We start from the raw sequence: 13,330 nt of genomic DNA, 5'->3' as shown, positions 1-13,330 counted from the left end.
CGACCATGGAGCCCACACTGTCACGTGAAGTCAAGTCAAGTGCACTTCCTGAAGAAATACTATCTAATTATATCAAATGTGTGTACGGAGTAGGTATTTTTAATCATTAAAAAGCAAAAGCAGCATGTGTAGGAATTTCGTGTACCGGATAGTGGGATAGTTGTCGGACCCTGATCAGAACTGGCAGATGCTTCTTTGTGATTGGCCAGTCTGCATTCAAGGGCCTAGGGGTCAATTGTACACGCATGGTGAGTATCTCTTTAAAAAGTTGTATTTAAAGGGGAACGCATCTCCAATATGTTGTTTCCGTGGCAGAGGAGAGTTCAAGCAATGTTTGTGAACATGAGCTAACGAGTAAATGTGCCCTAAGGACAGTGAGCCTCCCAGCAGTGGCGTTTTGCACCTCTTTTATTGTCTTTTTTTTGTTTTTTTTTCTTTTTGCACTTTCACTTCTTTCTTCTTTTTCTTTTTCTTCTCTTACACCTGACCTGACACTCGACCAGAACTACTTTTTATAACTTAACTACTTCTTGAGGTCTTTTGTTTTGAGCCTCCCAGTCTGGTGGGGTCCTGCACCACCGTCTGCTGCCAGTCTGAGGGCGCTAACGGCAGCCGCCAGCGAACGCGCTGTGCCTCCTGAAGAAAGTGACCCTGCACGGACGGATGCCTGCGGGGGGCTGCCGCCGGGTGTCAGCGGAGGGCGGCCTCGATACAAACCCTCCAGTCGTCGATGAGACCTGTGAGTGTGTGGGGTCGCCGGCGAATCTCTGCAGGATGGCGCCGCCCGCCTGCTGGAGTGGGTCAGAGGCCATCATCTCTGGTCTTTCTGACTCGCAGCTGCCTGCCCGGACTTGAGACTGGTGGCGTGAGAGACTGCGGCTTCATTTCCCTGACCCTCCAAGCTGAGCGACAGTTCAGGAGAACACGAGACAGCCAAGAAGGCTGCTGTGTATGACGGTGGGTGTGACGGTGACGATCACCGACTGCCACCGGACCATGTGCGAGGACAGGCATGTGTGTTGGAGTCAGAACTGTTGGTTGTCTGGAGAGTGGTGGTCGAGTGATGTTTCGACCCACCAGATGCTGTTCCTACTGGCGTGTGCTCGCCATCAGCCCACGCTGCTGCTGCTGCTGCCACCATCATCCTGTCACTGTCTCTGCTATCAGCTCATCAGCCTGTGTGGCCCATGGATGGCAAGGGTGACTTTGACCACACCACATTGAAGTCAACCTTAAACCAAGGGAACCATAGAGAGCTGGACGCTACAACTGAACTCTGGACTTGCTGTATGCTAACCGGCAGCGCTGCTGCCTACCCTTTCCCCCCTGGTGTGGTGGTCTGATCATGACCTGGTCCGGCTCTGCAGTGACAGCCGCCTGTGGAGCTGTGGACACGGTGAACTGGAAGGGTGGGGATTGGAGGTCTCTTGAGGCTGCAGGAGTCAGGAGTGCTTGGCTTTGCCTGGGGGGTTTCATCAACAGTATGACCGACTGCATGTACTGCACACATGACTCTGCTGCCGGGGAGCAGCATCCAGGTCGACCAACCACCCTTCATCAAACTGAAGCTCCTGACACTGGCATCATCATCTGCCAGCTACCAGCCTGGAAATAACGGTGGAAGAGGAGGTCGTTGGATGAGAGGAAGGATGAGCTGGACCCAGCCAGCCACCCCCTCAGTCACCTGAAGGAGAGAGAGACGAGGCAGGGAGGAAGCTGGAGGCCAAACTCCAGCAAGACACACAGGAGTGTGGAGTGAGCAGTGACAGTGATGAGGCTTCAAGAGTTCACCTCTGCCAGATCACTCTAAGGGAGAGCTATATTTTTTTTTTTTTTTTTATTCAGTTGTTGCTGCTACTGACCCCTCCAAATTTCCACCACCTCCAAAACCTCCTCCCCTCCTAAAATCAAATAACTACGAGCTAATTACTGAATCAGGTGAGTAAAACATCTGAACAGAAACACATCACACAAAGCTAAAATCCACATGTCGGATTCTCAAGGTATGAACAAAAGAAACAGCTTACAGCAAACATGCTAAATCAACAACCCCCACCCCCACAAATACAGAATCTGTAAAGTACATGAGAGACAAAGGAAGCTCATGTGGGGGCTGTTTCTGTCTCAAATATGTTAAGACATTATAGAATTAGGAATATATATACATATATATATATATATGCGTGTTTGTATATGTATATGTGTGCATAAACTGTGTATAGATAATATGTGTGTATATGTATATATATTTATATGCATGCGTGTATATGCATATGTTATTTTTGGATGGAAATTAGTTTTCAGGTGGTTTGACTCGAAACAAGTAAACACTGGATTATGTCCATCACATTTGCATCTGCAGTTTGTGAAAAATGTCTTGTGTCATCTTTCACCGTCATATTCCCGCTGTGTGAGTGTGTTTGTCCACCGAGAGGAGGAGGAGGAGGGTGAGGAAGGGGGGGAGGAGGAGGGAGTGCGATGGGGGCTTTCAGGCCGCCGAACCAGCGAGCGCGAGGGGAGGGACTTGAGCGAGCGGCCCCTAGTGCGATTCTCCAAGCTCGGCTGCGCGCGTTCGACGGAGTACGCGCGCGCCCCACGCGGGCACCAACGGCAAAGCCGAGCCGCGCTGACGATGTTGTGAATGAGGGGATGGAGTGACGTCAGCGGCCGAATGTCAACAATGTAGCGACCGAGAGTAGGCGTTCCAGTCGAGTGTAACAAACAGCGGAGACGGAGCGGCACGCCGCGCTGGATCACACACGCACACTTTACACACGAACGCGCGCGCGCAGTCGTACACGCGGCGGCAACAAACAGACCGTGAAGTCGCACAGAGACGCCGTGTGTGTGTTTTTTTTACGACAAGAAGTCACCCGTATTTCTGCAGCCCCGGGGAGGCTTTGAGGAAGCGACAAAAGCGAGTCACCATGTGAAAGAACTTATGTGGGAAACGGACGAAAGCGCTGGAATACGAGCAGAATAGGAAGTACAAGGTGAGCTGCCGTGCACGCTTCTATATCTCTCTGTGGTATGCGCGCGTGTGTGTGTGTGCGCGCGCGCGTGTGTGCGCGAATGCCGGATTTGTCAATCTCTCGTATTCCGAGTTGTAAACTTGCATAAGTGTCGCAGCGGTGAGAGTCCTGCTCACTGTGATATATGACGTGTTTGTGTGTGTGTGAGTGGGGGGGGCGGGGTAGTACTTATCTTAGACCCCCCCCAGAAGAAACGCAAAAAAAACAAAACAATGCATGACTAAAGCTTTTTTGGCGGCGGTGCGAATATTGAACGTGTATATATGCGCGCCTGGGTGTGAACGTGGGTTCAGGACTGAAACACAACTCTGGACCACATCCTGTTGGGCTTTGAGTCAATGCGCTCCCCCCATTTTTTATTTGTTTCCCCTTCCTCTGTTAATTTCTTTTCAATTTTATTTTTGCAAAGTAGAAGCGTCGGTGATCCCGGTCAGCTCAGGCATGCCGCTGCTTTAAGAGCACAAAAAAGAAAAACATATTTTCCCATAAAATAAATCGCTTTCTGTCACTTTGCAGCGTCATTAAACACCTCCCTCGTGCACTACATGTGCATTCGTCCAATTAATCTGCAGCGGTATAGAATACTTATTATTATTATTATTATTATTAGTGGTGGTGGTACTAGAAGTAGTAGTTGTAAGCATTGCACTTTTTCGTATTTTCCCCCAATCTGAAATGATGTAATCACCTGCTCATTATTCCACATGAGAGACAAAATCATCAAATATTTGCTGTGTAAGGACGAGCCTTGTTTGCTCCGACAGCCAATAGAATCGTCTCAACCGCTCGACGGTGTCGTTTAAGAACCCATATTTTCATTATCATTAACCCCTTATGTTAAAAACTATATATATATATAAATAAACGTGAGCGAGCATTTCTTCCATCTTATTGTGGTGCATTAGAGAACACTGGGTTTTCTGTGTGTGTTTTTAAATTAAGTGGTGACTGTACATCCAAACAGCTGCGCCTTTACGCGCGGTCCTGCATTGTCATGAGGACGGTGTGCTGCAGCAGCGGCTCCGGCAGCCGGTCAGTGGAGCTCGCGCTGTGCCGGAGAATTCTGCTGCCAGGCCCTCTCGAGTTGATTCAAACGAACTAAATCAAATACAACGTCAAAAGAATCCACACACTAAGTTGACACACGCGGTTCATTGAAGGTATTCATTCATCGCGACTGTGTGTGTGTGCGTGTGTGTTAAATTGTGTACTAAGTTTCTGATGAGAATGACTGCACGCTTCCGCCGTTTTGCTTTGCTGAGTCTATACTCTCGTGGAATTAAAAAGGGCAGCGTGTCTTCACACAGAAAATACAAAAAGAATCCCCCTATGCCCCCCCCCCCCACACACACACACAGATGCATGCACACACACGAAGCGGAATTAATTATGTTTATTAGGGGAGACTATTGTTTGATCGTGCACGTGCGCGCGACGAGGCGCGCCCGAAATCATCAGGGAGTGGGATGCTGCCATTTAATGCGGTGATACAGCATTTTGAGGAGGGGAGGGGGGGGGGGGGGGGTTGTGACATCCACGGTATCGCAGCCTCTTTGTCTGTTTGTGCTGATGCAATGATGATGATGATGATGGTGGCACCGAGCTGAGGGGATGGCAGCATCACCGTCCGTTCGCCACCGTGGTGCGTCGCGTTTTTCCGCTGGTATTTCAACCGCGCTGCACGAGTCCGCGCTGCACGGTGCACGCTGAGTTGTCGTAGTAATATTGGCATTCAAAATACATTTTAAAAAATGTGTCTGAGTGTGTGTGTGTGTGGGGGGGGGGGGGGGGGGGTTCAGAAATGTCAACACGTCCGGTCATTCCGCGGCTCTGCTTTCACAACACGTGTGTAGAGAGCAGGCGGCACTCATGCGCAGTTTTTACGCAGGGGAGAGCCTTTTGTTCTGTACAGTAGCTCCGCTGTCTTTCCTTTTTTTCCACCGTGCGTGGCAACCCCCCCCCCCCTCCCTCCTTTATTGTAAGAGGGGAGGGGGGGCTCCAAAATATGTGAAAACCCCACAGTGACTCAGTCGGGCTTAAAATGCCACTTCACTGTCTCTGCCTGCGCTTTGTTTGTCCTGCTGCTCGATGGCCATCTGAAATACGCGGTGATGTTTATTTCCCTGCTTCACGATTCTCTCTGTTCTTTGTCCGACCACTTTGACCTTGGTAGAAGGTTCTTTACAGTATGTCGTTATTTTATTTTTTGTGGTGTCATTTTTACGACATATATTTATTGTATATTATTATCATTTTAATAGCCTCGTGATTGTATTGTATTTGTGCAATGTTTTTATTCAGAAAATTGAGAATTTGGCCTGTTTTTGTTCAGTGTTGCTGGAAAACCTGTAATTTGGAGCGAACCTTTTAAAATGTTGCATGCAGCAGCGTTATTGTTTCAAGGCATTCCTCATCCAGAGAACACCTCTCCATTGTTGTCCAGTCAGTATTCAGCTCCCATTTATTTACCTTCAGGAAATACATTTTGATTGCTTTTTCAGCATTACTTTTTTCGTAGATGTGCACAAGAATACATACTATCATCACTCTTAGGACAGGCGATTATTTAAATCAGTATCAAAATGTGAATACCAATATTTTCACGCCATTGATTTACAGCCCTCCATGCATTACAGAGAAATACAATAATCTGATTGATTTATTTGAGCAGAATAATCCTAAACATACAGTATATTATATGATATAGTATGTTATTATTCAGAATATATAATATAATTTCACTGAATATCAGAAAACAGTTATATAAAATGATTGCGCTGTTGTTGCGTCATATTTTTTCATGAAGTTCTGCCGCTTCCATTTTTGTAAACGCTGCTTTTAAAAGTTCCCATATGTCCATTGTGGTTAATAATCCACGCTCAATCCATGAAGTTGGCAAAAGCGCAGATTCGGAAATCAGAAAAAAGAAACTCACCAATCAGAGCACAGTGGGTAAGGGGAGGGGCCTAAAGAGACAAAACCCTGTGTTTCATGAACAATGTGTTCATTGAACAATAAAGCATGTCTACATGTTCGAGTATCAAAAAAGCAAAAAGTGACGACCTTTGAGTGACATAAAATCCCCCGTTGTTACATGACTATAGTCCATTATTTTTTTAAAGAACATAATGTGCATAAAAAATGTAATTGACAGCAATTATGAAGTATTACAAACTGTGACCGTATACGTTATTAATAAATGCTTCTATTATATGCTGCTGTTATTGTTATAAGGCATTATGGAGTAATAGTAAGTATAATTATTCATCGTGCTATTTTCATAGAAAATTTATATTTTCTGTGAATTGACAGTCAAAATGTTGTTAAAGTTCATTAGTCGTTCAAATGAGCTGAATGAGTCTTAAAATACTCGAAACTACTATGGTAGGTTTTAATTAAACTCCTCTACCGACAACTTGCTAAAACTCCTGAATTCTTAGAAAGAATATCCCGCAAACGTTTCTTCAATGTCCAAAAATGGAAAAATGGAAGCTCCGACCCCGTTTGGCCAGTCGCGAAAACATCCACCAAACGTTTGGGAAGGTTGCTACGCTTCCTCTTCCTCCATTTCAACCGCAACGTGCGTCAAAAGAATAAACGAGGCGAGACCCCGCTGAAGTACCCCCCCTTTTTTTTGTTTTTATAGAAAAGACAAGTCATCGTGTTGTTATATAACAAGTTGAGCTCAGCTTGGGAACATGTCCCAGTCTGTTTTGGGGATCTCGACATAATGAGTCCCTCAGGGTTCCCAGCAGCAGCTGAAATCCCACACGGCAACAGGATCCCCTCCATGTGACCCCCCCCCCTCCCCCTTTCATGCTTTCCATTCTCAACTGTACCATCCTCGGCTATATAGCTCCTCCAGCTTTCCGTTGAGCTCTTAGCAATCAATTATTTTGTATTTATTTTTTACTGTTCCTATCAGAAATGGTGATGACGGAAGAAAAAAAAGGAGCAGCTTGTGTACAAAAAGTAACCGCACACTTACGGGTTAATGATTCATGAAATTGCATTTGGAAGCCGGATGTGAGCGGAGCGATTTCTCCGCGGGGAGCGTAGCGCCCCCCCCACCACCACCATTAAAGCATTGTTTGCATCACCGAGGATATTTGAGTAACCCCCACCAGCTCGGCTCAAGTCAGTGCCGTGGCCAGAAGAGGGGAAAAAGCCACGTCCCCATCGCTCTCCCACGTCAGCACAAAGGCATGTTGGACTGGGCCGCTGCCAGCGAGGCGTCGATGGAGCAGCGCTGCTGGGAGGAATCTAAGATCCTGCCGCACGTTACACCAAGGGCTATTGTTTCCCCCCCTCTCTCTCTCTCTCTCTCTTGTGATCCCTTCTTCTCGTCTTCTCCCCCCGTCGGTGGCGATGTGCGACCCGGCACCGCGCGTGAAATCAGATTGCGTTATCCCGGCTAGACCCGGCCGCCGTCGGTCGGCGGCTCGGCGCCTGTCTGTGTGTTTGCCGCTCAGCGCGGACGCTTGCCAAGAAGCTATACACAATTTAAAAAACGCCACAGGCTTGTTTTGTTGTGTCTGTTTGTGTTTTGTCTGTGATAAATTAGCGACACCGGCAAATGGTCCTGCGTCGAAAGCCATCTGAAGATCTCGCCCTCTGAACTCTTTGGGTCGGTCCCCTTCGGGAGCACGCCCCGCGGTCGTGCCCGTGAGTTTGTAACTGAGCGGATAGAATGATGCACGTCTGGTAATACGCCATGGGGAGAAAAGGGCGGGAGGAGGTTCAGGAGCCATTGAGGCAGTTTAGGAGAGTGGGCCGTTTGTAAAGAGGCGTTTAAGGACATTTAGCACCGTGAAATGAGCGGTTTGGATTAGCAGCACCACTAATACTACTACCATTACTACTACTTTACCATTACTACTACTATACCATTACTACTACTTTACCATTACTACTACTTTACCATTACTACTACTACTACTATACCATTACTACTACTACCATTACTATTACTACCATTAATACTACTTTACCATTACTACTACTACCATTACTACTACTACTACTACCATTACTACTACTACCATTACTACTACCATTACTACTACTACTACCATTACTACTACTACTACTACTACTATACCATTACTGCACCATACCACTGCTACCACTCACTACCACCACTACTACCACCATACCATTACTACCACCACCATACCATTACTACTACTATACCATTACTACTACTATACCATTACTACTACTACCATTACTACTACTACTACCATTACTACTACTACTACTACCATTACTACTACTACTATACCATTACTACTACTACTACTACTACTACTACTATACCATTACTACTAATACTGTTACTGTCAAAGGACTGGAGAGCTTTGCAGTTTAAAGCGAGCTTCTGAGACCAAGGGGGACCAACCAACTTGAGGGAATAAAGAGTGTCTTGTCCAATCTAAATATTCCACCAAATATCGTTGCTCTTTTGAGATATTAGACAAAAAGAAGAAGAAAAGAAACTTAATTAGGAGAAATTAATTTTAAAGTATTGAAAGTAAACCACGTAAAAAAGAAAAAGGTTTGCTGTTATTAAGACTTCAAGATGAAGGAATCAGCACAGGCAGTTAGAGCGAAGTAAAGTCAAAGTAAATATAGGAAGAGAAGATGATGAGTTGCAGAACAATAAATACTTGAGAAAAGTAATAAAATAAAATAAGGAATTTATACAAGGTTGAAAACTTAAATACGCTTCACTTTTTACACTAGAACTTAAAAGTTGCACAACAAACTTACGTAAGGAGGTTGAAGTTCAATTCAATTCAAGTCAGTTTATTTGTATAGCCCAATTTCACAAATTACAAATTTGTCTCGGAGTGCTTTACAATCTGTACACATAGACATCCCTGCCCCAAAACCTCACATCGGACCAGGAAAAACTCCCAAATAACCCTTCAGGGGGAAAAAAAGGGAAGAAACCTTCAGGAGAGAACAGGAGGATCCCTCTCCAGGATGGACAGATGCAATAGATGTCATGTGTACAGAAGGACAGATTTAGAGTTTAAATACATTCAATGAATATGACAGAGTGTATGAATAGTTCATAGTAGGCATATTCCACGATGGAGACCTCCACGATCCATCAGGCTGATGGCGGTGGGGAGGAGGAGTGGGCGGAGTCTCAACAGTGGGCGGAGTCTCAACAGGACAGTGGTGTAGTCGGTAGCAGGAATTCCACGACCCAGACCTCGATGATCCATCAGGCAGATAGGATCTATGTGAAGTCAAAAGGACTCCGGGGAGAAAGCAGAGTTAGTAACGTGTGATTGAGAGATGAAAATTCATCACTAAGGAGAGAAAAGAGGAGATAGGTGCTCAGTGCATCCTAAAATGTCCCCCGGCAGCTATAAGCCTATAGCAGCATATCAAGGGGCTGGACCAGGTGAACCTGATTCAGCCCTAACTATAAGATCTGTCAAAGAGGAAAGTCTTAAGTCTACTCTTAAATGAGGTGACTGTGTTCACACATACAAACAAACACACACAAATACACACACAGACAGGAAAGTCGACTTTCAAACTCAACACCTGAACCTTCTGCTGGATAGTTAGTGTTTACCATGTGTCATTTTAATAATTTTTTCTCGGGCTGTCAAACGACACACTAAAATGTGTGTCGTCTTAACACACACACGCTTGTTTATTTTCACCAAGAGAGATTCTGCGTTCAACTCGGTGGGGAAGTAATAGATTACCTCAGAGTTACTTAAACTCCTTCCTAAAGACTGAAAAAGCAAAGTTTTCGAGCAAATGAATAAATAAGTGAGCGCCGCGGAGCATGTCGGGGCGAAAGAACTCAAATAAATGCCCCGTCGGAAATCAAAACACATTTGGGGGGACTTGATGACAGAGAGTGTGTGTGTGTGTGTGTGTTTGTGTGTTTGCAGATGCTCAAGCAGGAATTGCAAATCTACAAACTAGCCTCTTGGCTAACTCTGGCACATTTACTGAAATATTTATATTAATGTGCACTGTCCCTTTTTAGATAAACCCAATAAAAACGAAAAGGAAAAATAACTGCACTTTTCTTTTTTTGTATATTTCAACATTTTTTCACTCTAAATTCAGTCGACGAAACGGTCCGTATTGAAGCTCTGCACGCTCGCTCGCTTCGGCTTAAAAGTGACATTCTCAAGCCAACAAAGGGTAAGATGTCTGTCGATGAGGACCATGTGATGGGGTTCAAAAAGGTCCCGAACAAGTGGACCTGGAGCGAAGGGTGTGCGAGTCTTATTATGGCTTATTATTTTAGATCTAATGTTTATTTTTACAAACATTTTCTCTTCTGTCAGCTGGCAAAAAATATATTTCTTTGACAAATATGTATGGTATGTAATGTTACATTTATATATGAAAGAAAAACATTGTTTTTTTGTTGGAAGTATTAGTATCGGCCTCTAAATCCTGCATCAAAGTCTGTGTTTCGATGAGTCTCACTGAGTTACAGCACCCCCACCCCTCCCCCCCTTCACCCTCTCTAGTGGAAGGTATTTCAAACAATAAGCGGATTCCTGGTACAGGGAGTGAGGTCATTGTTTGACTCTCGTGGCAGGACGTTGTTTTTTTGTCAGAATTCCTCCCTAGATGGATTTATTTGCACATCACACAGACACTCTGGGGGAAAAAACTAAACACGCCGCCATTGTGCCTGTGAGGCGTGGTAACAAGGAGACTCTAACATCTGTGGCTGATGAAGCGCAGTATCAATACAAAAATAATAGGCTTGCTTTTCTAAAAGGCCGGAGTAAACAAATTGTCGAGGTTGGAGAACTATTGATCAGCCGATACTCGACGTGATCTCTTGTTTGCTTTGTGAGCTCACACCGCGACAGACCAACACAGTCACAGAGCACCATGAGCAACGCTCTTGGCTCATGCGCGTCATCATCGCTGCACGATTGCAAACTCGGCAATAACACAAGACCATGAACTCTAGGGCGGCAGCACACGCCACAGCACACGCCACAGCACACGCCACAGCACACGCCACAGCACACGCCACAGCACACGCCACAGCACACGCCACAGCACACGCAACACACCAACGTCTGCACCAGAGCCTCATGGTATCAATGCACGGCAGTTGCCTGCAAGTTTGCTCAACCGTCACTAATTAACGCTAACCATGGAAATCGGTTAAAGATTTATATATTTTTTCTTCTGGAAAAAGTTAAAATTACCACTGTATATCATTTCGATGTTAGAAACGAAAGAATAGATTGTAGGGACTATTTCTTCAGAAAGACCAACAAAGTCGTATTTCTCTAAACTGTCACGCTTCATTTCCTGACTGACTACCAGATAACTTAGTGGAATAATTCACTAAATAATTAATTTGATTTGATAACTAAAGTGCAAATATTTCACTTTCATCAAGTATGCAACGTAGTTAACCTGCGTATGAAACAAACACACTTATTTGAGTACTTTAGGTACATACACCTAATAAAGTACTTAAATAACCTAAACCTAACCAAACTGTTACTATTTCGCAACACAACTGTCTTGTTGTGAAGAGTGGTCGAACCTTCTCAGGAAAACTATATCATTGTTTTAAAGCTCATCGAAACTCACCGCTCATTAAAACCCGGCAACATCTTTCCAGAAACGGTGTTAATTTGATCTGAATGACTTGAGAAGTAAATACGATTATTAGAATTTCTTCTAGTTTTGGCTGGAGGGTGGACCACCTTCTTTACGACTTCATGCATCTTGAAACCACTCACGGTAAACCGAATCATTTCTCCTTCACTGGCGTTGTAAAAGCAGCGGAGTGTAAAACGACAAAGTGTGCAGCGTGTGGTTTGGTGAAAAAGTGCAGCTGTAGAGGAGTTTGTCTGAGGGAGGAGAAGAGGGTTTGGGGGGGGGGGGGGGACACACACACACACACACATCCTGTGAGACAAGCACAGGTGGTTGGGAGGGGGTGGGAGAAGGTTGTGGGCGTGGACCTGCAATAATGTGCCCACTTCCTGTACCCAGCCCCCCCCCCCCCGTACTCTACTGTAAAACAGTGAGCTTACAACGAGATCAGCAGGATTTGCCGGCGGTGGCTTCCTGCCATCTCACAGCAGGCGTTCATAGGTGGAGATCGAGCCGGTGCACTCCAGGGTCCCACTGGGCCTCGTACTTCTCCCCATAATGGCAATTAATGGTTCCTTCTTAGAATGGCACAAGACAAGGGGGCCAGAGAGGGGATCATTAATTCTAAGAACAAAAACCAAAAAAAGCAGTGAAAAGAACGCATAAAAAAATGAGAGCATGACGTTTTCTGCCTGATGGGTTTTCCAGTTGTTGCACACTCACAAATGTGGAATGGAAAACATGAAAGTCTAAGTGGTGGGTTGAAGCAGCGGCGTCGCGTCGTTCGTGTGTGTGTGTGTGTGTGTGTAATTTCATGGGAATGAGCCTGTGAAAAACATAACAGTTATGATGTGCTCACATCGGACATGCTTGATGGACGGGCAAAATAAAAAGTTAGGACTTTCACCCAGCAGGCCACCGTTCGTGTCCCCGGTCAAAACTAAAAGTCCACATATTTTACATTGAGTTTGTTACGCAACTTGAACGCATAACAAAGTTCCAGAAGTCCCTTCGCCAAAAAAAATAAAGTTGTTTAATTTCACAACTTTAAGTTTCACAGCGTGGTGGCTGCACGTCGGTCGGTCTGAAGCATTAGAGCGGTAGAGATCACATGACCACAGAGAACGCCCATTCATCATGGTCAGTATGCATTTCATGTCGGTACGTGAGTACGGAAAAACACACGTCAAACAAACCAAAAAGACATTTTAACATTTATTATCATGTGTTACAGAATTAGCCCAGACTTGAATACTCCTATCTATCTGATTGGGTATTTATGTATGAATACCCCTTAAAAAATTATTAACGAACAGGAGCTAAATTATTCCTTTCAAAGATGTTGTTTTCTTTACTGGTTGATCATTACGGACAAATGAACTGAATTCTGAATCATCAGTATCGGAGTTAGATATCATATATTTAATAAAGACGCTTTCTTTAAAGAGTTTGGAGGACTAGTTACCCCGACAACCTACTTTCATTCACCAAAATCAACGCTGATGCCCTGACATCCTTGACGTTTCTTTTTTATTCCTCCAGTCGACAAAATGCAAAATTAGATTACCAGCTGAGGAAATGATTACGCTGGTGAAAAGTGACGTTAGTTATAAATAAATAACTGAAAGAGACAGAAATCACAACTCCTGCAGAGTGTCAAAAAAACAATGTTTTCCCCT

The 13,330-nt window shown here is 44.9% G+C and overlaps 1 protein-coding gene across 1 annotated transcript in view; it reads left to right on the top strand.

Annotated features, from left to right (window-relative positions):
• The first annotated feature begins 2,760 nt into the window (after positions 1–2,760).
• Positions 2,761–13,330, top strand: part of bach2b (BTB and CNC homology 1, basic leucine zipper transcription factor 2b) — a 93,357-nt gene continuing 82,787 nt past the window's right edge. Inside the window, exon 1 of the mRNA XM_056427915.1 lies at positions 2,761–2,993. The gene's annotated coding sequence lies outside the window, so the exon portion shown is untranslated. The remainder of the gene's footprint in view (positions 2,994–13,330) is intronic.

This window comes from Pseudoliparis swirei, chromosome 12 (assembly GCF_029220125.1).
Source record: "Pseudoliparis swirei isolate HS2019 ecotype Mariana Trench chromosome 12, NWPU_hadal_v1, whole genome shotgun sequence".
NCBI lineage: Eukaryota > Metazoa > Chordata > Actinopteri > Perciformes > Liparidae > Pseudoliparis > Pseudoliparis swirei.
This window is presented reverse-complemented; position numbering and strand designations above follow the sequence as displayed.